The sequence below is a fragment of the Chiloscyllium plagiosum genome, unplaced genomic scaffold (genome assembly GCF_037043375.1).
Source record: "Chiloscyllium plagiosum isolate Xiang-an unplaced genomic scaffold, Cpla_swu_hap1 HiC_scaffold_40, whole genome shotgun sequence".
NCBI lineage: Eukaryota > Metazoa > Chordata > Chondrichthyes > Orectolobiformes > Hemiscylliidae > Chiloscyllium > Chiloscyllium plagiosum.
In genome coordinates this window covers 69803063-69817271 of record NW_028270178.1, presented here as the reverse complement: position 1 = coordinate 69817271, position 14209 = coordinate 69803063, and the positions used below count along the sequence as shown (strand labels likewise).

The 14209-nt window shown below is 43.2% G+C and overlaps 1 non-coding gene across 1 annotated transcript; it reads right to left on the bottom strand.

Moving 5' to 3' along the window:
* Nucleotides 1–1158: 1158 nt before the first annotated feature.
* Nucleotides 1159–1250, bottom strand: trnar-ucu (transfer RNA arginine (anticodon UCU)). The gene is given in 2 exon segments: nt 1159–1194; nt 1214–1250. It is a non-coding gene; the product is annotated as a tRNA-Arg (tRNA).
* Nucleotides 1251–14209: the final 12959 nt, after the last annotated feature.

The window sequence follows — 14209 nt, the reverse complement described above, 5'->3', positions numbered from 1 at the left end:
TGTGCTGCCATTCTGTCATGCAAGTACAGCAAGCTAACCAATTGCACCACTGGATCTGCCGTCTAATGGTGACGAACGGCTCCTGATCTTACCACTGGGCCCCTCAACCCAATTACTCATTTTTTTCTGTGTATCTGAAATGAAACGCAGTGCAGAGGTGGTTATACTGATAATGGATCATCGATTATGAAGCATCAGCTTCAGGAAAATGGCATAGATAAATGTGGTAAAAATCGGATTTATTGAATACTGCATACATTTACCATGGCTTCCTGCGTTGGTCACAGGCAATGTTATGTGGCCATTGTCCTGGGATTTTCCTTCTATCGGCTTCAATTCGTCAGACAATTCGATTCACTGATATTTCACCAACTTCCTTTGGCATGTTCATCTGCGACATCGACCCACACTGCACACAATATCAACAATGTTCAGCATACTACGTGCACGAGCATGTGGCATGGTTTTTATGCACAGTGAAGATTGAATAATGTTCTGCAAGGGCAAATTAAATTCAGTTTAATTCGTAAAGTCGCAAGAATCCAGAGTAAAATTCAAAATGTCAGAAATTCACGTTCATTACCTTGGCCAGAATTCCATCCCAGCAAAGGGGAAATCTGCCCCTGAATCCCCAGCATCCATGCAATTGCTTGCTACCTGTGTCCACTTGGAAACCTGTGTGAAGGAACATTCAGCCTGAAGGAGAACTTGTGAGAATCCTCCGCTGTCTGATCTAAAGCTGAAACAAGAGCTGTCTCTTCCAGCCGGGAGGGAAGCGAAGTGGAGATGAGACCAAAATATTATTTGGCGTTTAATTCATATTGTCCTCATTGTGATTATTTAAAAACCTTGGCCAGAAATGGCACAGACACAAAGGAGCAGAAGGAGGCCATTCTTAACACCGATCCTGTCCTGCCACGTAATTTGATATCATCATGGTTCACACAACAATTTTATGTCTTTTTCCAGCCCATCCACAACATCGTACTGGCTAACAGGTATTTATCGATCTCTACCATAAATAGACATCGATAATGTAAATCTGTGGGAGGAAAATGTTCCGTTTCGAAACAGTTAGGTTTATGCACGAATATTACTGGTTTTGCAGATGAGCATCCGAGTCTGGTCTGACCACTTTGCAAAACATAAATTAAAACACGACCCTGATGGGACTCGAACCCACAACCTTTGAATAGCAACCTGAATAGAGATGTAGAAGTCCAACGCGCTTTCCATTGCGCCACAGAGCCGCGCCTTCTGTTACTTTTAAGCACACAAGTTTGCCTTTGACGCATTGCATTCAGGACACCCATCTCGCGTCTGCCTGTCCTCGTCACACTTAGCTGGTCCTTATCCACTCGTGCTCTGGCTCATCAAGTTTTCGGCTACAGACAGCTGAAACGTTCTCATGACACTTACCTTTACCACATGTTCAGATAATGATTTCCAGATAATCAATACTCTACAGGTGAAAGTATTCTTTCTAAATCTCCTCCTTGTCTCCTGACTTTTATTTATGTTACTCTGTTCATTCCCAATACAGGCTTATCCCTGTCACACATATCCATCCTCTTCATAAAATGAGCACGTTAATCGGTTTCTTATTCAGCCTTCTCTGCGCTTAGAGTAACATCCCCAGCCTAGCTCGCGTACCTTCAGAATGGGAGTGGTCAAACCCTTGCCATTCTTTTCATCTCCTGTGAAATTCTCCTCCTGCATTCAGACGCTTCCAGTATCTGGCGATTACAACAGAAAAACAAAGTTCTCGGAAGAAAAGCCAAAAGGTCTGAACAAAATCAGCAGCTCTTGTCTATCTCTGATGAGGAAGGAAAGTTAACGCTTCGAGTCCAACGATCTGTCTTCAGAACTAATGGGAAGGGAGGGTGGGTGAAGAATGTGTAAGACGGCGGACGGTTTCTAAAATGATTGAACTTGATGTTGGGTCCTAAAGTTTTCATGGTCTGTCGGTAGAAAATGAGTTGCGTGTCTTCCAGCTTGTGTTGTGTCTTGAAGGAGCACTGCAGCAGACCAGAGACTGAAATGATGGCCTGGGAACACAGTGTCTAGATTTGAGTGGTGCTGGAAAAGCACAACAGTTCAGGCAGCATCCGAGGAGCAGTGAAATCGACGTTTCGGGCAACAGCCCTTCATCAGGAATACAAGCAGAGAGCCTGAAGAGTGGGAACACAGTGTAATGTTGAAGTTACGGAGACTGGAAGATCGGGATAGTTTTTGTTGATTCTGGACAGAACGTAAGTGATCTCAGCTTTGTCACCGACTTTATTTTCCTCTCTCCATTGGAGAGAGATCACATTCTGAGCAGGAAATACAGTTGCCTCGATTAACTGAAGTGCAGAGAAATCTCTGGAACATGCGACCAGGAGCTTCCAGAGTGAGGAGAGATATCTGAAACCAGCAGGAAATGTAACTGACAACATCGAACGTTACAATGCAGTCCAGGCACTTCGACCCTCGCTGTTGCCGCAACCTGTAAAATAATGTGATGTCCATTGTAATGGTAAATTAACTTTTATTTTAAATCCAATAAAAGCACAGGGAAACAAATAAGTAATTATTTGACTTTGCAGAGGCATGTGTTGCAGACAGACAGAAAAAAATGTAAAGTTAAACCGAAATAATAGCAGACATACAAGGCCAGTAAACTACCATATCAGGGACAAACAGTCAAGGAATGAGAAAAAAAAATCCTTTTGATGTGGAAGACACCTTTCCTCACGTACCATTGGCGAAGGCATCCAGCGAGAGGTGGCAGGATTTGAGACGATGCATACTGCAGGCACAAAAAAACGAAAGATTGTGTTTTCAGCGACGATGTGTGTACCTGATTCAATGCACACATAAGGACAGATATGAAGAAACTAAATTGGCTAACTCAGGCAGATGGAGCAGTCCAGGTAACCCCCGCAAAGAGGGTAGCCTGGCGATAAGGTATGGTAGATGTCTTTGGACCCAAGATTAAGAAGGGTCCCTACTGAGTGCAGGGCAAAAGGCAAATGTGATGTGGGGTTCATAGGAAGCTGTGAACCCATAAGAATAGCCCGGAAGTCTGAGTATCGTCCATGCAGAGCACGAGACCCGTTAAAACACGAGGCTGTCAAAGGATACTACTTTGCATCCCTCCTGAAAGCTTTCGTGATAATTCCCTGTGGATAATCACCGGTGAGAGACCCATTTTTCTGGTCAAAAAGGCAAACATTCCAGGTGAATCGGGGAAGCGGAGCTTTGTTCAAGACCTGCAGGTAGTCAATTATGCTGTTGTTCCGCCGGCCCCAAATGTTCCTAATCCTTGTACCATATGAGTTCAAACTTCACCTGACAGTAAATGGTTTTCTGCTATGGATTTATCAAATGTCTTCTTTCGTGTACCGGTACACCCAGAAAGTCAATTCTGGTTCACTTTTCCACTCAAAGGCAAATCATATACATTCAATCGACTTTGTGAAGATGACTGTGAGTCCCCCACCATAATTAATGAGGCTCGATGCTGGAGTCTGGAGATTCTTGTTTTAACCCCGGGGTCAGCGCTTCTGCAGTATGTAGACGAATGCTTAATAGCAGCACCAACAGAGGAACAATGTGAGAAAGATACGCTTGTGTTGCTCTGCCATCTCGCCAGGAATGGGCACAAAGCTTTGTTTCGCAAATCTACAATTTGTGCAACAACAGGTGAAGTTCTTTGGTCATTTCCTGTCTGAACAAGGGAAGGGCATTGGTCAAGACAAAGTTCAAGCAATCCAGCAAATTCCAAAGCCTCACATGAAGTAACAATTGCTATTCTTTTTGGTCATGCACTCCTACTGTCGATTTTTAATCCCAAATTACACAACACTTGAGGCGCCACTAAATGAAATTTCCAATGGCTTAGAGTTTCAGAACCAGAGACCGTTGCAGTTGAATTAAAAAGGCGCTCCAAACCACACCTACACTGGGGGTCCGAATCCAAACAAGCCTTTTGTACAAACGGTCGATGCATTACATCTGAGCTGATGCAGGAGAATGTGGGAACATTGAGGCTTACATTTTGGCTATAGGATTGCCTATATGCCTGCAAGCCGTGGCTGCAGCTGAAAAAGTGTGTTGTAGCGTCCAGGGACGCAGTCGGCTTTGGAGAATTAACACTCCTGGTCCCACATGCATCCTTACTGTTTTCCGAGAAAAACACAGCACACATGTCTGCAGCACGTTGGCTCAGAAACAATACTGTACTATTGGAGATGCCTAACATTACAATAACGAGATGTAACGTCCGTAATGCTGCTAGCCTTCTCGCCACAACAGGAGACAGAGACCCACATGACTGTGTCGCTGTAACTCACCAAGACAAGACGTGCAGGATTCACAAACTCAGAATCAGGATATTGCATTTTTTTTGTGAATGGGTCCGCATTCAGGGGCAAACGGACAGGCCAGAATTGTGTTTGGTATGCTGTAGTAACTACCCACGAGGTAGTCAAAGCAGAATCACTCCCTTGTCATCTGTCAGCTCAAGCAGCAGAGCTGATTGCCTTGACTGAGGCATGTCAATTGGCTGAGTGAATGATAGTGAATATTTACACAGACAGCAGATAAGCATTCGGGGTTGCACATAATTGTGGAACTCTGTGGAAACAAAGGGGCTTCTTGACCTACACTGGAAAGTCCAAAATACACCATGGCCTGACTTCTGACCTCCTGGAAGTTGTCCTACCGCCTAAATCATTCGCTGTCTGTAAATGTGAAGCCCACACGAAAAAGTACGATTCCCTTTCTCAAGGCAATGCGAATGCAAACTCACCGGGAAGGACAGCAGCCCAGCAGCCGCCAAGTGATCAGTTGACATGTGTATGTGAAATATTTGTAATCCAAAGCAGACTTTTGGGAGGTCGAGTCGCAGGCCACGCCGAAGGACAAGCGTGAATGGAAAATGCAGAATGAGGGAATGGGTGTGGTGTGGCCCCATTGGTAAACCCTGTCAACGCGATCATTATTCCCATTCCATGCCAATTAACACACAGTGAGGACCATGTGTCAAAAGGGGGGATGTAGCGAATAAAGTGGTGTGATTTTATCTTGATATTTAATTTGATTTTCGTGGTCGAATCTGTAAGTCCTCTTCGGACATTGTGCAAAATAATTTTCCAAAGGTCATCTTAGTCAGTCCGGGACTGAGGTTTAGAAAAGAACAAATGTTTCTGTTTTTTTTTGGAGCTTGCTGTGTTTACATTCTCCCCGCCTCACTCAATGTAGAAGGACTTATAAACTTCATTTCTGTCAGTCCAGGTGAGACACTTTGTGACGCGGGTAGTTTCATTGGCAAAGAAAAGACATTTATCCCCGTGAAGCTTCTTTTCATCCTCTGTCTGCCCATTCATTCAATTTGATCACTGCTATTCTGATAAATTTCACCTCTGCTCTCCGGTTGTTCTTCTGTAATTCGAGGGAACGTCGAACCGAATCCCAAAATCATATTAATCTTCGGTTGTTCATGTTACATCAATGATCAGACCAGAACAAGCTAGCAGGAAATTGAATAACACAAAAAGTATTTTTAAAATTCCTTCCAGAAAATTAACCGACTGCAAAGTCAGAATATGAGAAATGTCAGAGTGCACTGATATTTAGCCCATTTCACAATGCACAGATACACCTAGACGAGTTCAGTCTTTGCGAAATGTTTATTTATAATTGTGACAATTACCTGGGGCAGATCCTCCCTCAATCCACAAAAATGTATGCTGCCAAAAACTATTTCAGTTCAGATTAAAATGGCTCAGGATACTTTCCATCAACACAAAGGTTACTGCGCCATGTCAATTGAAGTGTATCCAGATAAGGTTAGAACTCCCAGCCTTTTCTCCTACAGCTCCATATTCCAGTTGCTCCAGCCTAGTTTTGAGCTCCCAACCTGGGCGTTTCACGCGCCTCTCTGCCTTCATCGAAGAACTGCATGCTCACTGACTTGGTCACTGGCAGAAAGAGTAGAGATTCATGCGTTCATTCCGCACTCAAATTCCGATCGGATCTTCACAACTGCGTCGCTAAATTTCTGTGATTCCAGACCTGGAAACCGGTGTGATTGAAGTGTGCAATCGTAGTTACAACCTTGTCTCGAGGCACTGGTAAAGTAACGATGAGAAACTTCGTTGTTATTTAAACCAACATTTCAACAATTTGTTTGCTAAGCCTGTACATTTCATCTTTTCTCGAAATCTATCGAAATCAGTCTTCAACATTCTCAATGATGGACTCTCCACAGCCACTGAGGACATCGAAGATGACGATACAACCCAATCTCAGTAGGTTATCCTCTTGTGCAAGTGGTGCTGTTCCTCGCCAATCTTAGCCATTGCATTTATTGTTTTTACTGTTGGTTATTTTTTCATGAGATCGTATAGTGGCTCGTCCTCTGCATTGTGGCCGAAGCAACCTCCATTCAAATCCGAGTATCAGTAATGCTCATTTGTTCCATGTTACTCCACATAACCCGTTCAAAACAAACGCATAAAGGAAGAAGTCAATTTTTAAGGTTAAAATGCTCTCGAAGGTGATGATTTTTTTGCTTCAAACTTTATCTGCACCTAATCTCGGAGACGTTCCTCCCTTTCCCAATCACTATTCTTCCATTCTATCCTTCCTCACATGCCACTGGGGCATTGCACAAAGTAACATTCACTTTCACATTGACACCGTTACGTTAGTGCTGCAGCTGTCACTCTTGTTAGGTGAACTTGCACCAATACCACCATGAGGAGCTTTAAGCCACTTAATGCAATCAGATAATGTGGTTGGGTTATCAATCCTCATGTAACGTGTTTGATTTTCATGGACCAGATATCATTGGAGCACTGGGTTCATGAAAAGGACGTAGAACAGTATCGAGGAAAAGAGACTTAATTGGAAAAGACCAATGTTTGTGAATTCCCCACATTTATTTCAAGTCTTTATTCGTCTCTCGCTAGAGTGTTATGTATAATTCTGCAATTCACATAAAAAGAAGCGATATGACAGCTGTGGAAATGATGCAGAAGTAATTTGCCAATATATTGTCTGGATTGAAGAACTTCAGCAATGAAAGAGTTTAGACAGACTGGCCTTGCTTTTGTGAGAGCAGGAGAGATTGAGAGGAGACAGCATTGAGATGTAGGAAATAATGAGGGGCATGGATTGGGTACACTTAACGAAAGATTTCTCGATGATGGATGGATCAATCGATCATAGATTTAAGATAAGAGTCGTAAACGTTCGAATAGCTCTACAGAAAAAAAAAACTTTATCAGCTTGCGAGTCATTGGAATCTGGACATCACTGTCCCTATGAGTCAGAGCGGCAGAAATTCTAATAATCTTCAGAGATACTTAAGAGTAAATTTGTAATGCTTAAGGCATACAATGTTAAATGATGGAAAATGGGATGAGGATAATTAAGCAGGTGTTATTGACAAGAGCATGCACAAGTAGCTTGCAGCCTCAGTTAGCTCGGACATCCACCGGGTGGCGTTTGGTAACCTCAGTTGTCACGTGGGTTACCAGTGTTCATTTTCCCGCTGGGGCGGCTCTGACTTTTTCTGGGGTTCAAGGTTTCTGTAAAGCTCTGTAGTTCCGGTGAAGGGTGCAGATGGTGTGGGGATGTTCGGTGGTTTTTTGAAGTTGGTTTGAAGCCGTTTCCTCCGCTTTCTTTGTGATATCTTCAAGGCAAATGAAATTCGTCTGAAGCGCTGCTGTCCTGCAGCATTTCGTTTGGTAACCTCAGTTGTCACGTGGGATGCCAGTGTTCATTTTCCCGCTGGGGCGGCTCTGACTATTTCAGGGTTTCAAGGTTTGTGTAAAGATCTGTTGTTCAGGTGAAGGATGCAGATGGTGTGGGGAAATTCGGTGGTTTTGGGAAATTGGTTTGCGGCCGTTTCCTCCCCTTTCTCGGTGATATCTTCAAGGCAGATGAAACTCATGTGAAGCTCTGCTGTCCTGCAGCGTTTCGAATTGATTTGATTTATTTCCCACTGCTTTCAGTTGCTGTTTTTTGTCGTTACTTTGCATGTCCTAGTATGTTGAGTCCAAATTTGTTGTAGAATTTGTTGTCCTCGTCATCGCTGTGCATTGCTACTCGGGACAGCTGGTTGTGTTGTTTAGTGGATCTTCCAGAAATATTTTGCAACAATAGATATTTCCGCAGATTCTTTGTCAAAACCAACGCCAGTGGGACATGCCATTACCCAACAAACCAAGCTCTCTACATTATAGGTAAAAGTATGTCTCAGCACGTACAGCCAGACTCCTCTGACCACTCGGAGTTATGAGACAGCATAAACCGAAAGACATATTTGACAACAACTCACCAAAAAATGGACCAAATACCCATCATAGGCAAGACAAATTTGGAAAAAAAATATTGCATGTCGTGACTGCAGGAAACATTATACAGGACAGACAACTCATGATACGCATTCTTGAAGATCAAGTTGACATGAAACACCACTGCCAGGTGTCCGCAGTAGGTTGACTCATGACACTGAGTGTCACTGATTCCGTGGCTGGAATCTCGCAATGTGTGACAGTCTGCAGCAATGGAGAATGTGTTGCTGGAAAAGTACAGCAGGTTAGGCAGCATCCAAGATGCAGGAGAATGGATGTTCTGACATGAATACTTCATCAGATATTCGGCCAAAACGTCGATTTTGCTACTCCTCAGATGCTGCCTGATCTACTGTGTTTTCCAGCACCACACTCTTGACTCTGATCTCCAGTATCTACAGTCCGCACTTTATACTCCGTCTGCAGCATTAGTTAGTTCCTTGTGTGCGGGAACTATTGATATTACCAATGTAAAATTCGATTGCTGATTGAGAAACACAACAAGGTCCGCAGCCCAAAAGAGTGTTTCTATTGTTTTGAGTTTCCTGGCTGTACAATGTGTGCTTCTGTGATCGCACAGTTGGCAGTACTCTGGGGAGCGGCTGCAGTTATCTGCGTTTACATCCGAGATGCTATTGGTGCTATTTGATTTGTTATTGATTTGTGCAACAGTAACACAGTGACAAATCAATTAATATTTCAAGAAGGCACACCGACGTGGAAAATGTCGAGGTGCTGGTGACATGTGATCAGAGATTTCCGAGATTCAGGAGAAACGAATGTTGATTTCTTTCGGGTCGTGATGAAGAACAACCAGGGAAATAAGTCACCAGCGGGTACAGTTTACAAGGGCACTCACAGGAAGCAAAATGCGAAATAAAACGTACAAAATGACGAAGACAGATGAAGGATGAGCGTAATCATGGGTAATCTGACTTCCACTCCGCAGCTCCCCTAATTCCCACACCCAGCCCCATTGTAAACAAATGTTAGGGAACCATAAACATTAACGTCGTCCATTGGAACGATCCAAGTCTTTTCTAAATTTTCGATTCGGCTATTAGTTTCTGTTACTTTTTTTCTTTCCTGGGAAATCATCTCTTTCATTGTTAGCAATCGTAAAGGGAGCCATCCTTTTTGTCATGGAAATAATATGATACTAAACTTTGTTTGTGGCGTGTATAAGACTCCACTGTGTCACACGTTTCTTCTACTTTCTCTCGATTTTAATGGTACTCTGTCTTCTGAATCTTCCGACCAACGTGCATGACCTCATAATCCGGACATGTAACTGCATCTGACAAGTTTTAGCCCACTCACCCAATCTATCTATATGCCTATTCATATTGCCACGATCTCATCATAACATGATCTCCCACGCGTGTGTATTATCAGCAAATTTGGACATATTTTACACTGCCCCTTTCTCCATGCTATTAACAGAGAGATAATTGAAGCCTTGAATATACCCAGTCTTGAAAGGCCTCTGCTGTAAATGTTTCTACATACTTGCTACCCTCTGAATGTGAGAACATCCTCCTCATTTATTTCTTATGTGGATAACCCCTTCCCCTGAGATTGGGATCTCCGGTCCTTCACTATTCTGGATATAAATTAGAACAGAACAAACTTTTATAGTAAAACACAATCTCACTGCTGTCTCCAGTGCTAGTTCTGATTTTTTTTAACCTCTGTTTGAACAAACTGCCCTGATGAGCACATTATTACTGACAATGACACATCTGCTTCACAGGTGCTTCAGTGCCTGTGATTGGAGTGGAGCTGAAAGGCGCGATAAAAGTGCATCTTTTTTTCACTCGACCATTGCCATATTATTAACCTCTCTGCTCATGAAAATGGATCCGTTATATGCATTCAATCTCTCATCAATACCGAGCATGTTTCACTCACAGTTGATTTTAAATGATTTCTTGTTGGATGAGTTATCTCTGCAACTCCAGAAAAACCGTCTCAACAACTCGATATGTTCTCAGGTCTGCTCATTTCTTGACATACAGGAAACTTGCTCCAAAGTTGTGAATCTCTCCACAAAAGAAGTTTTATTTATCTCTACATGGTGCAAAGCAGAGGATTGTGAAAAGATTCTGGGAAAATGTTGCCAATTGTCAAGTGGGAAACCTTTCAGCAAGCAAAACAGAAATCCCAGCGTCGAGCTTTGTCAATCTTTAGATATTCCTTGGGGCGCGGATTCAGTGGAAAATGAAGGGTGAACTGGCCGGCTGGGCAGAGACAGTTTAGAAATCTTTCTGTTCTTTTGGAGGCCGGTATTTTGACTCTGATGTACTCCGGACTTGAAGTGATCTGTGACATTGAAGGATTCCGTTCCTGCACGTCAGGAAGTCAAATCTCATCTCAGCTCCGGGGCAATTAGAAAATGCGGGAACAGAGAGGACACTGAAAGGCTGGAAATGAGGCGATCTCTATAGGAGGATAACTGATTTCTGGTGTCATGCATGTGACTGTAAAGGGTGGGATCAGCCTACTCCCATGTCTTCACCGTGAATTGCCCAGGATTTATTTCGGAAACGACATACTAATTAAAGATGTTTGTCAATATGGGAGGAGCAGGCCGCAGCTTGCACTCGGGGATCATTGAAGCCATTGGCTCAACAGTCTCTGTGGCGATGTTAGTCAGTGCGTTCGGCTCTTCACTGACAGGTTGCAGTTCTCCCACCACCCAGAAACAGAGCGACAGCTGTTCTCACACTATCTGTTTTTTTTTGTCCGCACAGTTCATGGATTTTACCGAGTTCAGAAAGTTATTCCTCAAAAGGCTCGAAGGGAGAAGGTTCCGCTTTTAGGAGAGCTGGTTCCCAGTGACATGTATGTGTCTGCAAAGTGTGAAATCAAACTGTTCCCATTGTCCACAATGAATGCTCCAGGATTAATTTTGGAAACGTCAAACCAATTGAAGACAATTTTCATTTTGCGAAGGACAGGCAAAAGCTTGAATTCACTAACAGTCTGCTTTAGGAGATCCTGCAAGGAGCCTGCTACAAGGGACTCCCCAGCCTCTGTGGAGCAATTAGTCCTCTCGTTTGTCTGTTAACCGAGAGGGTGTGCCCACGCATGGAGCGGTCGCTGTTCTTATCCATCCGACTACTTTGCTGTGCACTTTCTGTTTTTTAATAGGGTCTGTAATGTGTAGCCAAACGTAAACCAAATCAGTGAGGAAACACAAATGCGTTTCTGTATTGTTGAATGGCTCTTGAAGGGTTGTGGACACTCGGACTCTCAAACAAAATCCGAAACTGCTCAAGGAACTCGGCAGGTATGACATTACCTGTGAGAGAAAATGGAGTTCTGAAAAACTCCTGGAGAAGCTCCGAATCGTTGTCTCTGTTTATCTCTCCCCAGATGCTGCCAGATCTGTTTAGTTTTTTCCTGCAATTTCTCGCTTTCTTTTTAAATGACTGACCATTTCAACCATCGAGATTGTTTACACAGTCCAAACATGTCCTGACATTTAACCCTATCGAAACTGTGGTGATTGAATTCAAACAAATAAACTTGAAACAAGTTTAGTAGCGCGCTTCTGCAGTTGTGGCCAAGTGGTTGACGCGGTGGGCGTTAATTCCACTGTGGATTCCTCATTGCAGTTAAGTATTTTCTGACTGTAATTGAGAGCCGAGAGTGAACTTGAAGAGTGCTTGTTCTCTGCTTTCTTGTTTCAAATTCAAATCGCAGGATAAGGTGAAATGCGTATAACTCAGGCAAGGAACGTTAGTAATCTGCAACCAACCGCCTGTCAGGATGGAAAAGGCAGAAAACTCCAAAGCAGGTAAGACCCATTTAGTTGTACACTTCCATTACTGAATACGTTTGCCCCTCTGAACAAAGTAACGCCAAATGAGATAAGAACCGTTAAGGGGATTGTGTTGGACTGGTGCAGACTTCGTGGGCCAAAGGGCATTTTTGTGCTAGACACTTCCATGGCCAGCTGCGAGGTGGTCAGTTTGTGAAGTAACAGGACATCCTTTGCAAAATGTCCCTCGGCGAGGAAGAGGTCGAAGCTACTCTCCCCGATAGTTCTGACAGTCACGGTATTCATTGGCACATTTCAATTGGTAATAACTATTACGGTGCATATTTGTGGAATCAGTCTATCTGATAATCAGGACGATGAGACCGTGATGTCTCATTAACCAGCCGAGAGCAAGCCCTTGCAGCTTACATTCCCTGGCTCTGCTTTTGAGATAAAGATTACTTTCTCGATGTGCCTGTGTTTATATCAAACAGCTCATTGACATCGGGATTGGACGTTCAGGGGAAAGTGGAGGTGTGACAGAGGCAGAAATAGAACAAGATGAGACGTGAAAGTGTGTAGATTTTGCCGTGGGTTCGTTGTTTTTTGTGAGGAATGTCTGCTGGGCGCTATGCTGTCAGGTCCCAGGAGCCAGACGGCTTGTTTTGGTGGGATTTGTGTTATTGAAAGTTACACATGAGAAACGTGTTCGATTATCTCAGCTCAGTATCCATTTCATATCGCGGCTCACCGCAACGGTGCACATTTTCTGGCGAAGTGCCTTGTATTCCACTTAAAGCCGCCTTTCTCTGGAGAAACTTACAGACGTAAAGCACATGGAGTGGGGAGAATCCTGAGGACACTGTCACTGTCGCAGAATGTGCCTGTGTGACTGCCTCTGTATGTGAACATGAGAATACGCTCCTCAAAGGGGTTACAACAGTGCGACCAGGTCAACCTTCAGTACCATTGTTATGTCATTTAAGATCACAGGGAGAATGTAACTGCAGCAAACCGAGACGAGAATAGATGTATGCCTGATATCGTGCGTTTCAAGATGGACGAATGACACTTCTCCACTCCTTTCCCACACGCTTTTTAAACTCGAGGCCAGAGAGAAACTGACCTGACGAGAAAATCGCTTCACAACCTTCTACTACCAATTTTGCAAATGTACTTCTATCTTGCCACCTAAATCATTTATTTAAATGTAAAAGAAATAAATGTGCGCTCAGCCAATGGGACACCTTTGGTAACAGTCCTTCAGTCTGAAAACTACCCTGCATCACCATTCTCAGCATACTGCTGTTAAACTAATTTTATATCTAAGTGGAAAACTTACATTTAACTCCATGCGATCTAACTTTATGAATTAGTCAACCATGTGGAACCGTGTAAAATATTTTATTAAAGTCCAAGTGAGCAAAATCTGTTACTTTGTCCTCATTGATCTTCTTGGTTATGCCCTCAAAAAACTCAATCAATTCTGTGCAAAACCATGCTGATTATCCCGATTCATTCCTTGTATCTCAACATTCATGTAAATCCTATCATTTGGAATTGGACCAAACAACTTCCGCACGACCATAACCAAACACGATCATCTATCGCTCCCAGGCTTCTCCGTGAATTCCTTTCTAAACAAAGGCACAATAGCCACCCCCTGGTCATTCGGCGCCCCACTCGTCATAATAGATGATAAAAATATTTCTACAAAAGTTCCAAAGGTTTCTTTCCCGAACTTCCCACAAGTTTCCGGGATACAGGAGATCAGATCCCAGAGAAATATCCAACTTTATATTATGCAGGTCCTCCAGCCCATCCCCTTTTCAATGCGAACGACTTTCAAAACATCACATCAATATTTAATTGTACCCGTTATGTCGTTCTCCGTGGTGTAAAGTGACGTGAAGTGAACATTATATGTCTCTCCATCTGCTGAGATTCAAGACAAAGGTGAGCTCTTTCATCTTAAAGTCCTATTTGATCTCAAGTTCTTAATTATTGTAGATTCTCTTTAGACTATACTTAGCTTTATGTTCTGATGACATCTCATATCCTCGATTGACCTTTATAATATCCTCCTTAAGAATTC